Source organism: Acromyrmex echinatior, chromosome 1, assembly GCF_024713525.1.
Source record: "Acromyrmex echinatior isolate Ae372 chromosome 1, ASM2471352v2, whole genome shotgun sequence".
In the NCBI taxonomy this organism is placed as follows: Eukaryota; Metazoa; Arthropoda; class Insecta; order Hymenoptera; family Formicidae; genus Acromyrmex; species Acromyrmex echinatior.
Genome location: NC_141852.1, coordinates 14,311,566 through 14,328,945, shown reverse-complemented (window position 1 = coordinate 14,328,945; position 17,380 = coordinate 14,311,566). Strand labels below are relative to the sequence as shown.

Below are 17,380 nucleotides of genomic sequence, written 5' to 3'. Positions count from 1 at the left end.
AATCTTCAAGTGTGAACTTTCACTCTTTAGAGTGAAATTCACTCTAAAAGTTTTAGAGAGCATGTATTTATATTATTTTTTATTACATATTTTTTACTAATATATTTTTACTAGTAAATTACATTTTACTAGTATTTTTACTAGTATGTATTATATTATTTACTTTAGTATATATTATGTTATAATTAAATTACATTAATTATAACCTTATAAGGTATGTAAAAATAATAAATTTTAAGACTTCATCAATATATGAGCATCAATATTTTTTATTTTTCTTTCCTAAAACAAAATTTTAAGAAACTATGCGTCGCATGTTATGACTATTTCACTTATTCACTTATAGATCAATTTATATATATCATACATTACTGATTTATTCTATAATTTATTAGTATTGAAAATCACTACGTAGGTATATAAATTTAATCGTTATTTTCTAAAAAGTTTATAAAAAATAAGTATGGATTCTCGATCAGAAACAAATAAATACTATGACTGAACACTTATTTCTTTGCTTTTAGGGTAAAAAAAAATCACTCCAAATGACTACCCCCGAGATAAAATTCAAGAATTAAATGGAAATAAATACCATCACATTATCCAATCCAAAGAGAACAAAAAAGTCAAAATAATGTTAATTTGACGTTATATTAACTGATCGAATTTATGTCATTTTTTTTGTCATGATTCAATCAATATGATATTATTTTGATTTTCTTGTTCTCTTTAGAAAAAAATAAAACCTGAAATCTGCACACGACTATCGGTGAGGCTGGCATCGCAACGACTCACGATTTTTGGATCCGTACAAGCCTCTAAAAGGTCATCGTTCACAATTTGCCATACGTCGAGAGAGGAGAGCGAAAAAGTCGCGCAGATTCGAGTGACAAGTCGCTCGGAACTGACAGAGACGGACAGTTTGGGGTCACGAACGTCGATATACATCGCGCGCCTATATTTTCGGGACCGTCCATCACCTTTTTTTCGTTATTACCGTTAAACGCGGTTCTTTTACTGCCGAATGAACGGAGCAGAGCGAAGCAAGAATGACCACGACCGCGACGCCGAGCACGATGACTTCGCTTGTTTCTCTCGCCGCCATCCTCGTCCACTTCGACGAGATGAATAAACATCGTATGCAGATGCCGCGTGTATTTCAAGAATGACGTACGCGAGGCAGTTGTGCGGCCGAAATAGACTGCGTAATTAGGGCAAGGTGCGGAAAGCCCGAGTTCATTTTTGCCGGCCTTTGTTTCGACCTCTGGTAGTAGGGGAGACTGGGATCGAAAGTAATACGGATAAGCTGTAACATTTATATAAAAAAACATTTATATAAACAAAATATGCAAGTGTAAGGAAAAGATAGAAGTTTGTAATAAATATTTTTATAAATTTCTATCTCTTCCTTACGCTTTTCTTTTTATTTATAACGTTTTTTTATGTAAGTTTTTACAACTTACTTGTGTTACTTTTGATCCCAGTCTCCCCTACTCGTTTATACAGTTAAAAATAATTAGAATTCATGTAATTCAATCTTGTATTAATTTGTTCATTGAGAGTGGGTTTAATTCGAATTAATGTCATTCACGAATAATTGACCCTTAGCGTCGGCCAAATTAATGAACATAAACTGGAAATCATCGACAAAGATTTTAAGAGAATATAACGAGAGATATAATATATTGAAATGATATTGATTTGATGTTAAATAATTATTAAACATGGATGGCACATTTACATTCGAGATAAAATTCAAGAGTTAATCCTGATCCGGAACTGGTACTAAAATTTAAATACAGTTATTGAAGTTGAGTCTGTAAGTATAGTGTGTCTGATGAATATAAAAATTTATAATTGAGCTACAAATTATATTATATTTATTTAAAATTTTCACTAGAAATTTTCGTTAAAAAAATATATATTCATATATTTATTCAAAATATTCAAACAAAATGTAAACTAAAAAAAAGCTCCAATAAACAACTATTGCCTAAAGAGCATTTTAATATAATTAATATTTCGACGATTCTAAGGGATTAGACATATTGTTAAACAACTTATCTTTATAAAATCTATAATCTTTAGTTATATATGGAAAGAAAAACACAATTATGTGCGATAATAATAATTTTACAATATTATGCGTATATTCTTTATATTTCTTTACAAATGTAATTTGCTCAGACATAATTTTAATTGAGGAATTGGATACATAGAAATGTATGAATAACTTTATGTAATTTAAAAAAAGAACTTACAAAGTTTAAAATTTGAATATTATTCTTCTGACGGTTTCATATATTGTTTTTATCTGTTTGTTCTATGCTTGCAAGCTATGTGCAGATAAGATATATATGCAGAGTGAGAGTAAATGCGAAATAAAAAAATATTCGTAATATATTCTCTTACAAAAATATTCATTCAAATAAAATAAAAAGTATTTATTCGTTTCTCGATAAATACCAAAAAATGTGTATTCTCATTCATATTTATATTTATTACGTTCATTTAAATATTGGATGTATTCATCGAACACACTAAACATTTAATTCACATTAATTAATACTCTTCATCTACAATCATTTAATTTTTAGTCTCTCTGTTTACAATCTAGGTCTTTTTTATCCAACCCACGTTTTTTATCGTTCAAACTTTTAAAAAGACTCAAGATTATTTTTCTTCATCTCTATTATATTACCAAATAGTTATTTTAACTTGGATATTGAAACCTTTATTTAATAAAAATTAAATAATAAATTTTAGCAAAAAATGAAGGTAAAATTTGAAAGCAAAATTTTGCTTATGCCAAAAGAGAAAAATCTCAAATTGCAAACGGAGAGATTTCAAATACAACTAATTTCAAAGAACTAAAATAATAACTCATATAAAAAGAAGGGAACGAATACTAACAAATATATGTTAATGAGAATTTGCAATCCAAATTTGCAGATGTAACATGAAGAGAATTGAATCGTTTGACATTTTTGATAAAAAAGAGATTCATAATTGAATAAGTCCAATAGATCCGCCATCAGTTCCGGAGAGTTAATTTGCTGCACGCGAGATTGAGTCTCTTATTTCGCCGGCGGGATGTAATCTCCCCGCGACACGAGAGCTATAATATTTGCTAGCAGATCTCGGCGATTGCGCGTCGGACGAAAAGCGAACGAGCACTTTCTAATTATTCAAAGGTATTTTTCTGCGGCGCGATATTCCTCATGCACGGTCGGGTGCAAATGGAAGAGTCTCTTCTTCCGGTGCACCACGCCGCGCCGCGCTGATATCTCCCATGCGACTTTTACCTTCCCTCTCTCGCGCACGTGATGGCCATAATACAGATCGTGCTGGGATCGTGAAGCGACCGCCATACGGAAAGTGAGAGCGCGCGCGATCGCGCTAACTACAGTAAACACATAAATCAGGGGCTAAAACTTTGTCGTTGAAGAGACAAAGTGCAGCGTGCACGGAAAAGCCGATTGACCCGCGACCTTTCGTCTGTCGACAGTAAATTTGCGTAAGCGACATCCCTCTTCACTTCATTCTCTCATACGAAGGGAAGAGAACTTAAAATATCAGAGCAACTGCGTGTATTGAATGAATAATTAAATCTATTCTCGCGCAACGTACTGATTTTTTTATACCTTGTGGAAAGTTTAAAAAAACTTCACGTTATATTATACATAAAATAGAAAAACAAGTCATATTTAACACTAGAACCACTGATGATATTTTAGCTCCGTTAATTATTTAAATTTTTTTCTTTTTTGTATTAGATCGATAGTATATAAAATGTGAATATAAAACAAATAATTCTAACAATACAAATAATACTGAAATAATTTTTCATAAATCAAAAACAAGGATTTAAACAAGAATAAAAAATGTTCAAATTGACCTTCGACAATTGTAGTGTTAAGAAACAGGAAACACTAAAAGAGAAAAGTGTCTGGTATTTATAATTGCATGATATATATAATTATGTTTAAGAGCTCCATTTTTCTAGTTATTACTAATAATATTTATATAATAATTGATAGTTCTACCAAAAAAAAATATACAGGCATTGAAAATGATTACGAATTATAAAATTATAATTATATGTTACTAAATTATTACTCGTAGTAATTACAATTTTTTTTCTCAGAGTACATTATTATTATGATTTATGTAGGGGATAATGGGATAAAAGTCGGACCTATATATATTTGCAATTTTTGCTCTCTATAAGGCGTAAATAAAGTTCGATCGTAAAACCGAAGGTGCCGTTGGAAATATCATTTAATTCATTTTTGCTGGAGACCATTTTGACGTATCTCTGTGTCGAACTATTAATGGAAAATGTAAAACGCTTTTTCCGGTTCGATTTAAAATTATTGGTTCCAAATCAGACTGATCCAAATCATCCCCTGATCCAAATCAAACACTCTTGTTTTTATAGACTTTTAGGCTAATTCTCAATGTACTCTACAATGTACTCTTTGTTTCCTGTTTCTTGCTGTTTGTCTCTTGCCTTTTGGCCAATAAGACAAGAGACAAACAGCAAGAAACAGAAAACAAAAAGCATTGTAGAATTAGCCTTAAATCTTTTTCAAGTGTCATACGTTATCTCAGTGTGTAGACGCTATTATGAGATCTCTCTCTCATATATCTTTGCGTGCACACTGATTGTACACAACGTGGCTATGGAGACCTACAGTTTAAATGCCGATTCCGAACGGCAATTTTTGGGAGGTTTCCTGGGCAAATTCCACTACTCGGTAGTTTGGTGATTCTGATTTCTGGATACGATAAAATTGTTAGAGTTCATGACATTCCTAAAAAAGGGAACACCTAAAAAATTAAGCAAAAATATTTAAATTTTAATAAATACTCCATGCGTATTCAATTTTCGAAGTGTTCCCCAAATGCCAAGGTTCGTGTTACGAACTTTTTAATAATTTTGTCATATTCATAAATCAAAATCAAAAAAGATTATTTCTTTCACTTACCATATTTGGCAGAAATCGGCCTCTTTTTAACATTCTCTTTTGCTTCTACACGCCCAATGTTTCCATCGAAAAATACAGTTATGAAAAATATATTTATTTAAAAATAAAATTATGTATGCACGAGAATGTGCTAGGAGAAATGGAAAACGTGCAGAAAAACGAATACTGTATTAATAACCGACCACGCCTTGATTCCCTGCAGTTTCACCCAGTTTTCCACCGACTTCGGATCGTTGAAGGAAGGAAATCGAGCAGAAGGAATCGCGGATATATGTATGACGGTTGATCATGCGCGATACCGATCCAGGCGCTTTCACCCGATCGAAATATCCGACACTCTTATAGGTCAGTCACGGGTTGCCTTGGAATAAGGCATGATTTATAATTCTAATTTATGGAGCGAACCTTGGCTGGCTCTTTCCATCTAGCTCTCTCTCTCTCTCCCTCCCCCCCCCCCACTCTCTCTCTCTCTCTCTCTTCCTTCCATGGAATAATTGACCACTCTTTTAGTTGTTATTTATTAGCCACGCTGTCGTCTTCTTTTAGAGAAGTACGGAACTTTCCGAGATTGGAGACCGTGATAGCGTGCCGAAAGACGTGATTACATCGGAAGATACAATCGACAGAAACAGATAAATGCAGTTAAAACTGGAGTTATCTATTGATAATCATTCGGTACATGACTAATCGATCATACCGCAATAACCAATCGTCTTTATTCATCATTCGTCGGAGTATAATCGTCGCGAAATTATATAATGCTGGCTATTTATGCGCGATACCGTTGGTACTTTATCTTTCTTTCATCCACGAAGATTCATCTCTTTAATATTACATCGTGTCGTCTAGATTCATATGCCTTTCACAGAGAAACGAAACAGACCCAAATAGAAAGTCTTGCATAACGAATGCACGGCCGTTCCTTAATTGTCTTGAACGCGAGTATCTGCGAAAGATTGCGAACGCTGCTTTTTAGATCCGCTATTCTCAGTCTTCTCATTCACAAATTGCCTGCAGATATTAGAAATGAAGGAGTGAAACTCTCTTAGAATCCTTTACCAGAATAAGCTTTAATGACCTAAGCTTATTTGAGAATCGCGAATTTAATTAAGGATTCGTTCAACTAATTTGATATTTTCTTAATATATTATAGAAATATCGAACGATCATCGTCGACTATTTTTGTTTTAGGTTAATAGGTTTTAGGCTTATTTCTTAAAAGGATTTTGAAATTTTCTGATTTTTCATAAATTATTTTCTTTATTCTAATGGTACTTGATATTTTCACTTTCTTTATTTTCATACATGGTTTAACATGTAATTAACTCTTGATACACACGATGAATTATTTGTGTCCTGTGGATTTCTTTTCTTTGAAATACTAGAAGCATTTTATAGAAGCTAGATAGTTAGGCTCCATTTTTTTCTTTTTTTAAATACATAATCGTGTCGTCAACAAATATTTTCTAAAGATGTTGAGGTATACGTAAGAATTATTTAATAATTTTTATTTGTAAAAGTAATGAAAATTAATTCAGTCAGGAACAAATCATTATAAAGGATAGAAAAATCATCGTGTGTTCTAATTATAACAGTTAATTTGCTTGGCCTTATTTGTTTTGTTCTAGTAAGATATATTCGTACTTCTAGGAATTTAAGGATTTTTTCTTCTTGAAACTTTAAGTATTTAAGATTACATTAAAATAAATTATAAATTGTATAAAAAATGTTTAACATATTAAATATAATTATATAAAAGAATTAATTAAATAAGAGTCAAGAGTGAATTAAATTGAATTAAATTCAATACTTATCTAACAGTACGTAATTAATAATTTTTAAGTTATTTTTTAATTTATACACGGAAAGGATAATTTTGTTGAAGTATCTAAAGATTTAGAGAGATATAGATCTGAAAATAATTTTGTTAAATCATCAAAATAATTACGTAGAAATCCCATAATGAGGAATGCAAAATTTTTGACATTCTATTAACCAGTTTGAGCTTTAATATCCAATTACAATTTTGTGATAATCTTAGAAAATTATTTTCAGATCTAATCTAACTAAATTTTTAGATATTTTATTAGGTGTACAAATAAGTTTCCGCCGTTTGACAAAAGACGGCGCCACTAGCAAGCTATGGTTAAAATTGATTTGATGTAAAACATTATATCGTAAGGTTGGACATCTGTCAACAACATAACCTTGAAATACTAGCGATTTTGTATCAGCATCATATATTTTTTTTGTGCGAAAATGCCGAGTTTTGAGCCGAATAAGCGTCATTTGCGAGAACTTTTGATTTACTTCTTTAATTTGAAGAAATCTGCAGCTGAGGCTCATCGATTGCTTGTAGAAGCATATGGTGAGGCTGCCTTAAGTGAGAGAAGTTGTCGTGAATGGTTTCAAAAATTTAAGAACGGTGAATTTGACGTCGAAGACAAAGAACGTAGCGGAAGGCCGAAAGTGTACGAAAACGCGAAATTGGAAGTATTATTGAATGAAGATTCGTTTCGCCAAACGCAAAAAGAACTTGCACTTACATTTTGACTTACATCAATAAAACATTATGTATCGTTCTTTCATAATAAATGCTTAATTTTTGATAAAAAACGGCGGAAACTTATTTGTACACCTAATATTATATTTTCAGATCTAATCTAACTAAATTTTTAGATATTTTAACAAAATCATTTTTTTCATATATTGTTATTCTTCTCGTTTTTCTTTTCGTCTCGTCTTCCGGCAGCATCGCGAAAATTGATGCTGAGCGAGAGCGGAGACCGATTGAGAGAGCTGAGAAATAGGCGGCAGCAGGCAGAGGTTGACGGATCGATACCACGACCTTGAGACTCCTCGTCGCCTTATTACACCCGGCCAACCTCCGGGTTCTCGTAAAATCGAGTTGGGATGCGTCGACGTGAACATACAACTGCGCGTGAATTTTCTCAAAGCGAGGCCACCTGGGAGAAATTCCCGATGTGCCCGTATTTCCTATCTCCACACGTCCTCGTGCACAAGCTTATTTTCTTAATTCATGTTTATTTGATGTTTTTAGCGAAGCACACTAGAATACCGGAAGGAGCGCGAAAAGCGTATTCAATCTTGCACTTGCGGGCGATTGAATTTTAAGATAATGCAATTTTTTCAATTTTTTTATCTTTCATTTTGTCGAGAAATGAAACATTATTGATATAAATATAGTCTTTGATCATATTATTAAATATGCGCGGATTTTTTTGACAGATTTATCTTGAAAATGGATGAAAATAATCGTAAAGTAAGATTCTCTTTTGTTTTAAACATTCTTAATTAATAAAAACACATTTTTTTTAATTTTTATTTATTTTTAACAAAATAAAAATATATCTCTGCTTGCTATAACATAATTCAAAAATTAATACAATCAAAAAATGGTCATTTAGTTGCTTGCAGAAAAAAAACAAACAAAAAAATGTATACTTTAAAAGAACATATTTTTATTCCTCTACTCAATTATTATTTCAAAATTAATATTATTATACATAATTTTAACGATTCAAAATATTAAAATTTATTAAGAAAATTTTGTTCTTAATTGTCATTATAGCAAATAAACGATAAGTTCTTTTTATATTATATATTGTTAAGTCATCATCGGCAGCTATTAATCTCTAAGATTTTAATAACAATGCTATTCTAATGTTTCAATCAAAATTCATTATGACAAATAAACAAATAAATTTAAAAAAATTTATAATAGATACAGAAATCGCGTTTCATAATATGACGAAGAACTATATATATAAACAAGATTTCATGTGTAAAGCGGTATAAAAATATAGAAAGGAATATCGTTTGCCAAACACATAACGAAAGTCGACGCAATATTTTTTGAGCAAACAGCATTTATAGATTAAAAGTAATACGAATTTCTTTGCCCGGCTATATTGATTGTGTGTTTTTCTGCACCTTGAAAATGTCAAGAGAAAAAGTCAAAGAGCGACTGAAGCAAGCAAATAATAATTTCTCTCTGACGAGTGTCGTAGACGTGCGTTTTATTTCGAGACTTTCTGTACAGCAGTCAGGAATATATTCTTTCTCATCCGCGGCATCTATTTATAAAACGCGTGTTCTCTAATAATGTACATCCCGCCATTTTGTACGTTCTCCTATCTACGACAAAATGTGCGAAACAGAAATTGGCATCGAGATACACGACTTCCCCCGTTCTCTTCGCGCGAGAAATCTTTGATATCTCGCAGACGCACAACAACATAACGATTGAGAATCTCTTCACGGAATCGAGCGAGAGTATGTTTTCGAACCATATCCAAGCTTCTGAATCACTCCGGATAAAAAAAGAATCATGCATCTTAAAATACGAAAAGTACGTCATGAGCGAGAAAGTTCAAAGGTCGAAATGTGTTCAAATTAAAAATTCGCTGACTTGTTGTTAATGTAATATGTACACAAAATAAGATCGAAAGATATATTTAAATATAATTACAACAGAGCTAAACAAGTCTACTTTATCTCTGTATTTAAGTCCAAAAATGTGTATAAAATATGATAACATTGTAGCAATATAATATATAAATATTTAATATTCTAATAATGTTAAAGAAATAAATAAGACAATCTTACAGAAATTAATTTCGTTGGATTCTCTCTAACGCTTTCTATTCTCTTTCCATTCTATTGGATGATGTGATGTCATATATATGTTTTATTTTCTTTGATGCTTTTGAAACGCAAATAACGCGCAAATGCTGAATAAAGCCTACAAAATGCATATTCTTCTGCTCAATTGCTTGCATTTTAGTAAATTACTAGAATTGCACCACACAGAACGCAGTACTATTATGGTCAATTTCTTACAGTTAAAGCTCATTACATCTATTGTGTTTCGGAAGTGCCATGGCATAGAAAAACTTGTTTTTCCTATAATATAAAATTTAAGCCTTAAAACCTCATTATAAAGTAGTAAAACGCAGGAAAAAAGAAAACTTCTTAGATCAATTATAATATATATGCAAAAATATTGTAAGCTTGCTTCAAAAATTTTAATCTTGATTTGATTGAATTTGTACCGAAGCAAAAATTTTGATTGAGCAAGTTTTGAATTGAGTGCAAAATAATATTGACAACACAATAAAATCAAGACTAAAATCTTTAAAGTAAAATTACAATATTTCTGCTTATGTGTATATGAGCGTATTATAGTTAATTTAAAAAGTCTTTTTTCTATGTAAGTAATAAGTAGTAAGGAAATTAACGTGTCGCATTTGGTACTATTTTACATTGTGACTTTATAGTCTTTATCATGATTAACCTATTCGTTTACTGCTTTAGTTTTCTGCCATAGCTCTAAATCCCAAATCCACAATACATGTAGTAAGTCTTAAAAAATTGAGATACCAATCATAGTCAATTATTCTTCTCACATTGCGGCTTATAACTTTGATAACGACTTATTATGAAAAGTTTCTTAAAATTTGCTACACATATTACATTTCGGGATAATAATACTTTTTTTTCGAGCCGTGATGTGGTGATGTCCTACGTGGTGATTTTTCCCCTCCCTACATTCTTGCTTGAATTTCAAATCGTCGGCCAAGGTATCGTGCGTATGCAAACAGATGAGCGGATAGCGCGTGTCGCGTTACAATGGTTGCCCGTCTACCTCTCGCCGGGACGCGGCAGCGGAATGCAGATAGCCGCGACCGGCTTCCGCCTGCAATGCTTACGTGTAGTGCGTAAAGGGCGTTACGTAATGCACCGAGCGGATCGAGCATATATACGCGGTGCGCGTATATAGCTGCTATCCTATCCCGATTCTAGCACGCGGCGAGCACGGAACGAGCGCGCGGGTTAACGCGCTCGGCCGCGTTCGACCGGCATCGACTACCATCGGCGACGCAACACGCTGCACTATTATCATCTCGCTGCACTTGCACATGCATCCATGCGTTGCATTCGAGCTCGCACCAGGGAGAGGGAAAGAGAGAAAGAGGAAGAGAAAGAGCAGTGGATTTTTCCGACCGCGGAAAATTTGTCGCCGACAGACGTTCGCCGTGTGACTTATAAATACCGTAACGCCATGATTTTCGCTTTCCATTTTCTCTTAACGTCCGCTTCCTGGGAAAAATTAGACAAGGTGAAGTAACGATCTTGAACTTTCATTCTAAGGATTTATCAAAGCGTGGGAAAATTTAATTTGAGACTAATCTATTCGTCCTATTTATTAAAAAATCTACGCGGAAAGAACGGTTTTGTTAAAGTATCTAAAAATTCAAATATAAACTAGTTTCGGAAAAATAGTTTCGTTGGATTATTAAAATAATTACGTCGAATTACGTTTATCTCAATTAGAATTATAATAGATTCAAGAAATCTAATACATTTAATCAAAATTCTGGTTAATTTTCTGATTCTAAGAATTCCAGTTAATTAAAAAAAATATATTTTTTCTCCGTGTGCAAAATCGTTTATTTTTTCATATAAATTTTTAATCAACGTACTGATTAAGCCTATCTTTAATTTCATCTTCTAATTTATGTCAAATAACAAATAAAAATAGAAATAAATATAAAGAGCTACAAATTTATAAACAGAATTTGAGATAATATGTGGAAACGTTTTTACTATAAATAGCGAAGTTATTCACAAAAAAAACTGAAAAAACATACTTTATATCACATTACTCGATGTTGTACACACAATTAGACTTTATCATTTCTCATCAAACACAAACGAGTTCTGTGTAAATATACTGTTCCTTTTTCGCTTTCACGTGGAAAGTATGAAAAGAAATGAAAACAAATTGGAATACAAACCATTTAAGTCATTTAGTAAATAAATTATACATTAATCCGATATGGTCTATTTTATTATCATTCTATTCAAGTGAGTAAATTCTATTATGGTTTTTAATTTAAATACCCGTTAATAAACCCGTTTATTTTATGTAAATTAATTTGTATTTCGTGCAATTACACGCGTTTATCTTAAATATTATATAATTTAGTCGGAAAGAAAAACAAGGTATCGATGTCTTAATTGGCATAATTAACGATCTGTTTTGAATGTAATGAGGAAATGATAAGAAACGTGTACTTCAGCATTTTGATGATTTCTTTGAAAGTCATCATGTAATAAGAAAAGATTTAAAACAACTAGAAAATGTCCGGCTTTGTAAACGCGGAGAAGGTGTGATCGACCTCGCGCAAAATGTCTGTTATCTCGTTTAATAATCGACAGGATGATTATGCGTTTCCTTAATGTACAGTTGTTGCACTTCGCCTGCATGTCTAATGAAGTAACGTGTGCTAGCACAGAGCCAAAGGTTAAAAACGTTTCGCCAATAATTTCGCGTGCGTTCTGCACGATGATTCCACCGTGATATCAAATTATCCAACACTCGCATGGCTGACTAATGCGCGTAGTGATAAGTGCTCCATGCGTTGTGATATCGTATGTTCAGGAAAAAAAAAGAGATTGTAATAAAAATTCGCTACGTGTCGCACAATAACTGCTACATGACGGTCGTATAAACTACATGTAGTAAATGAAATTACTCCCGACAGGATGTGCTTCTCATAAAGCGTCTGTACACACAGAAAAATATTACTGTATGGAGATAATAATTATTTTTTGTTTCAAATTTTTTTTTTTCAAAAATTCATATATAAAATCTATTATAAATTTATTACAAGCATCAAATTTATTCAAAATATATTCTGAATCCTAGTGCACTGTTAGAAAATTTGTATTGTAAATATAAAATATTTCTTATGTCCTAAATATTTCTTTTGTCCGCTCAAAAATTTAAGGTAAGTGTGTTAGAAAACAATACAGATATGCAAAAAAATTATCATAAAAAAGATAACGCCGACACAGTTTGTAAGTAAAGTGTGGAAGTATATTTTTTTTAAGTATAATTAACATTTATGATATGTTAAATTAACACATATTTTTCATTTATTCATCTTAGAATTTATGTATTATATAAAATACATTATTTTTATATTGCTTATTCACTTGCTCATAAACCGTAACACGAAGAAACGTTCGTAACACGAATATCAATTTAACATAAAATATTTTAATAACATGATCACATTATGTTAAATTAATACTCGAATATGTTACAAAATTCAACATAAACAGTTAACAAGAACGTGAATAGATCATTTTCAACAAATGTTTTTTATCGTGTAAGTTTAATACTTCAATCAAGACTATTAAATTAAAACAAATTCGATTTGTTTATTATATAAAGTTCTTCGATTATATAAGCTTCTTCGTTCAATTTTATAAAATATTCTTCGAAAAAAAATAAATTCTTGTTTTAAGTATATAATAATAAGCATTTCTAAAAAATTTGTAATAAATATTAGGTGTTGGAATTAATTCGTAGCGTTTTTTAATGAAAGAATGTTATTTATTTCACATGAGCATTAAAAAATACATTAATGAAAGTACTTCCCATCACTTGTAAAACGCTACGAATTAATTCCAACACCTAATATATTTTAAGATTATTATTAAGAAAATATTCTTGTTAAAGATAATCATTATTTAAAAGAAAGAAAATAAATTGAATAATCATTTTTCTATCTTATAAAATGTTTTTTTCTGCGTGTACCTTTTCGAGTATTATTCCACGTACGTCGTACATTATTCGAAAAGTACTTAATTTAAAGACTTTAATTTAAAGACCAACGTTTCAAGGAGGAATCGTAATTAAATTGCGGAAATTAAACTGCGTAAACTAAAGATCGTAACGTATATATTACAAAGAAAATTAAGACAAGAAGAGATGCATTTGAGTTTACGTCCACGTCACGTGGCAATTACAACGTCCGTCGATCGTAAAATCTTGGATAATGGCTGGCAACAATGTTGGCCGTGAATGAGTTCAGTTCCGTCTTCAATTCAGGGCCCTCGAGAAAGAAAAACGGACGATTTAATTGCCTCCGGGATGGTGGTAGTTGTGGTCATCTGCCGATGGGACGCAGATAAGGCAGTAAATTCGATGGCTTTTCTCGTTTAAAGGAAACATGCAGTGTTCGCGCAGCATTCTCAAAGTCCGTATCATATACTATGCATTGAAGATTGAAGATTGAGAATTAAAATTAGTCTATCAGAACAAACAGGGATTTTAAAATTAAATTTATCTAACCCTATAGCAAAAAATATCACAAAAAATTCATTACAAGCATTAAATTTGGTTCAAAATATATTCTAAATCTTAAGTTTAACTCTCTATCCTCTATGTGTTTATATCACATATCATTGATCGTGTTCAAAACTTTTTGTTGATAATACTGTAATATCGAAAACTTTTTAAACATGCTCGAGTCGCAAAAAAGACACCCGGGGGGGGGGGAGAAGGGGAGGAGGTTAGAAGGGTTTAATAACTTTAATCAAGATTATTAAATGAAACAAATTTGATTTACTTATTACATAAAAATACTTCTTCGATCAATTTTGTAATATTCTTAAAAAAAAATAAATTCTTATTTTGAATACATATTACTGAGTTTTTCTAAAATTTGTAATAAATATATTTTAAGATGTGTTTAAGTCATGGAAATATACGAATATCCGTTTTATCACAGGTGTGATATTACATCATGTTCACAGCAAAGCCATGGCGATGTGCGAATGTCCGCTTTGTCACAAGTGATATCGCTACAACATCGCTATGACTATGAAGCTGTTATAAAAATTGTACCTCACTGTGATATTGTGATGACGTATACAGATTAAGATAACAATACGATATCACTGAGACCTTTTGATAACCTCATAATAACAACATAATTTAATATTTGTGAGTCTATTATGACCTTGTATCCTTGTAAGCCTATCGCGATGTCACTGTAAAGTTTTTTTGCTATGGGAGACTAAGACAAATTCTAATTTCTAATTCGTAATCCTCAGTCTCCAATGTATAGTAAGACACGAACTTAAGAGAATCCTAAAGTGAAGACCGAACTTTGACGGAATTACCGTTTTTTACCATTCAACAGAACTAACACGCATATGATTTACGTGTCATCGACTACACATCACTACATCGATATCTCACGCATATATATATACATAAATTTTCATAAAACAATATCATATAGAATTATATGTCAAAGGCCGCATTTCATTTGATGCTCAGTGTTTATGAGTATCGTTTGTCCTTCTTTATCATTTGATAAACAATAAAATGATCCCAAGAGCACTGTGAACTTCTAATGGAATGCAGCCTAACTAATAAAAGCCTCAGCACAAAGATGATCGTAACTGAGTCATGAAACGTGAGTCGTACTCAACGTCAGTCGTAGGTCAACGGCAATGTTTTGATCAATCTACAACTACAACAACTTATGTTCCACGACTCAGTTACGGTCATATTTGTGTTTAGGCCCTAAATCTAATTCCAAGAACTATACGTTGTTTCTTCGAGTCTGTCTAAAATCTATTAGTCCGTAGCTTTCAATTTCGTAAGTACAGATTGCAGAGCTTCTATATCAACTTGACAGTTCTATACACCATATTGGATTAAGAAATGGTAAAGATATCAATTTCAAAAATTGTGGCTTCCGACATTAATTCACGGTACAAACTACCATTAATGTGTAATTCTGAAAGAGGATTTCCAAATCTGTAATATGTGCGATTTCTAATTTGGCGATAATTTTGCATTTAATGAGTAAAATAGGCTATAGACTATAGAATTCCCTTAAGAGGAAGGTGGGACACATTCGAGGGCGAGAATCCGCATCGTCTCCGGGATCGACCGGTGCGGTACGCATATATACACGTCTACGGAGCGTCCCGTTAACGGACCTCGCTTCGCGGATCGCGTCTGTCACCTACATACGCGAAGACGCGACAAAACGTATCCCGTTCTCGGGGCCGTGTTCGAATGCGGGTTTACGGCTAAACGACGACGGGCAGTCGCTCCAATAACCCTTAACTCCTTGAGGCATGGTCACGGTGACCGCATGTCCTTTTACGGCCGCCGAGACAATATGCAGCAAGAAACTGGGCCGCCGTTTTTCAGAGAAAGACAGGAAGACAGAACCAGGACATCTGTTCTACGTCTCTCATGTGTTATCAAAAAGTTGGTTTTTTTTTTTATTTCTGCACTAGACTGCACGAGAACTTTCTCGCTTTCCCCAAATATCAAACAAATATAACTATTTCGCTTTAAGTTTCAAAAGTGTATACTATAGTTCAGTTATAGAAAATAAATTTGCATATGTTATCCTATATTGTATACTTGTGTGGTTGTTTTTAACATAATTCTTCTTCTGGAGTATTTCTGACATTCCAACATTCGCTGGAAAATATCTGGAAAAAGATTGTATTATTGAAATTCTAGTTGAAAATGGACAAATCAGAATTTTCTGATTGAATTACGATTCCAGTTGAGATAATCAGAATCTGGTTACTAGAAGCTGATTGCTAGAACGTCAAAACTTTTTGCATCATTGCTCATTATATTCGAATTTTCTATATAATTATTTTGGTGGTCCAACAGAATTATTTTTCAGATCTGTATATCGACTTAATTTTTTCCGTATACAGTCGAACCTCTAAAAGTAACTTGTCGGGATCGATCTCCGTAAAAGTAAACAAATGCACGACATATACTCGATTACTATATAAGGGAGGTTAAAATATTTTACGGAGGTTCGATTATATTTAACAAAATTCTTCCCAGTGACTATTGGATTGTCAGAAATACTTCATAAAGTAATTGCGTTAAAAACAACAACATGAATAATTTAAATCTGCATTTACCTAAAGTTTTCCGTACACTTGACAAATTTATAAGGCTGGACGCTGCACGCGTGTAATAAGGGTAAAATAAATTATTTGCACACACATATTGTATATTTACATCGTGTATGTCTTGCAATTTGCATAAGTAATGTTGAAATTAAATTGCTCAAGTTTAACTCTATTAAACGTGAAAGTTGCACTTCAAAGAGTTAAATGTTTGCGGAAATGTGGTGAGTCAAACCACAGACGTTTATGCATAATTGTGCACGTTGCATCCGCAATACGTTGCCAGCGCCAAATATTTGCTCTAGTCAAAGTGCAAGATTGCAAGATAAAATAATAGGATTTTCATTCGATAACGTACGGTGTTGGCGTCACGGCTATTTCTAGATATTTACTATTGGACATCCGTTGTAGCAGAATCTGAGACGATGCGGCGGACATACAATTCAAACAAGAATTATTGTTATCTCGCGTTTCTTGACCGAGAGTGTTCTATGTACGCGAGAGGAAATTATAGTTGTATGCTGTTTGAGAACCTGTGACAATTTCCTGAATTAACATCAGCATCGCGTGTCGCTAATAAACATTGGGCTTAAATGTACCCATATAAC

The 17,380-nt window shown here is 32.4% G+C and overlaps 1 protein-coding gene across 1 annotated transcript in view; it reads right to left on the bottom strand.

Annotated features, from left to right (window-relative positions):
- LOC105146932 (uncharacterized) overlaps positions 1–17,380 on the bottom strand; it is an 88,200-nt gene that overhangs the window by 56,482 nt on the left and 14,338 nt on the right. The window lies entirely within an intron of this gene.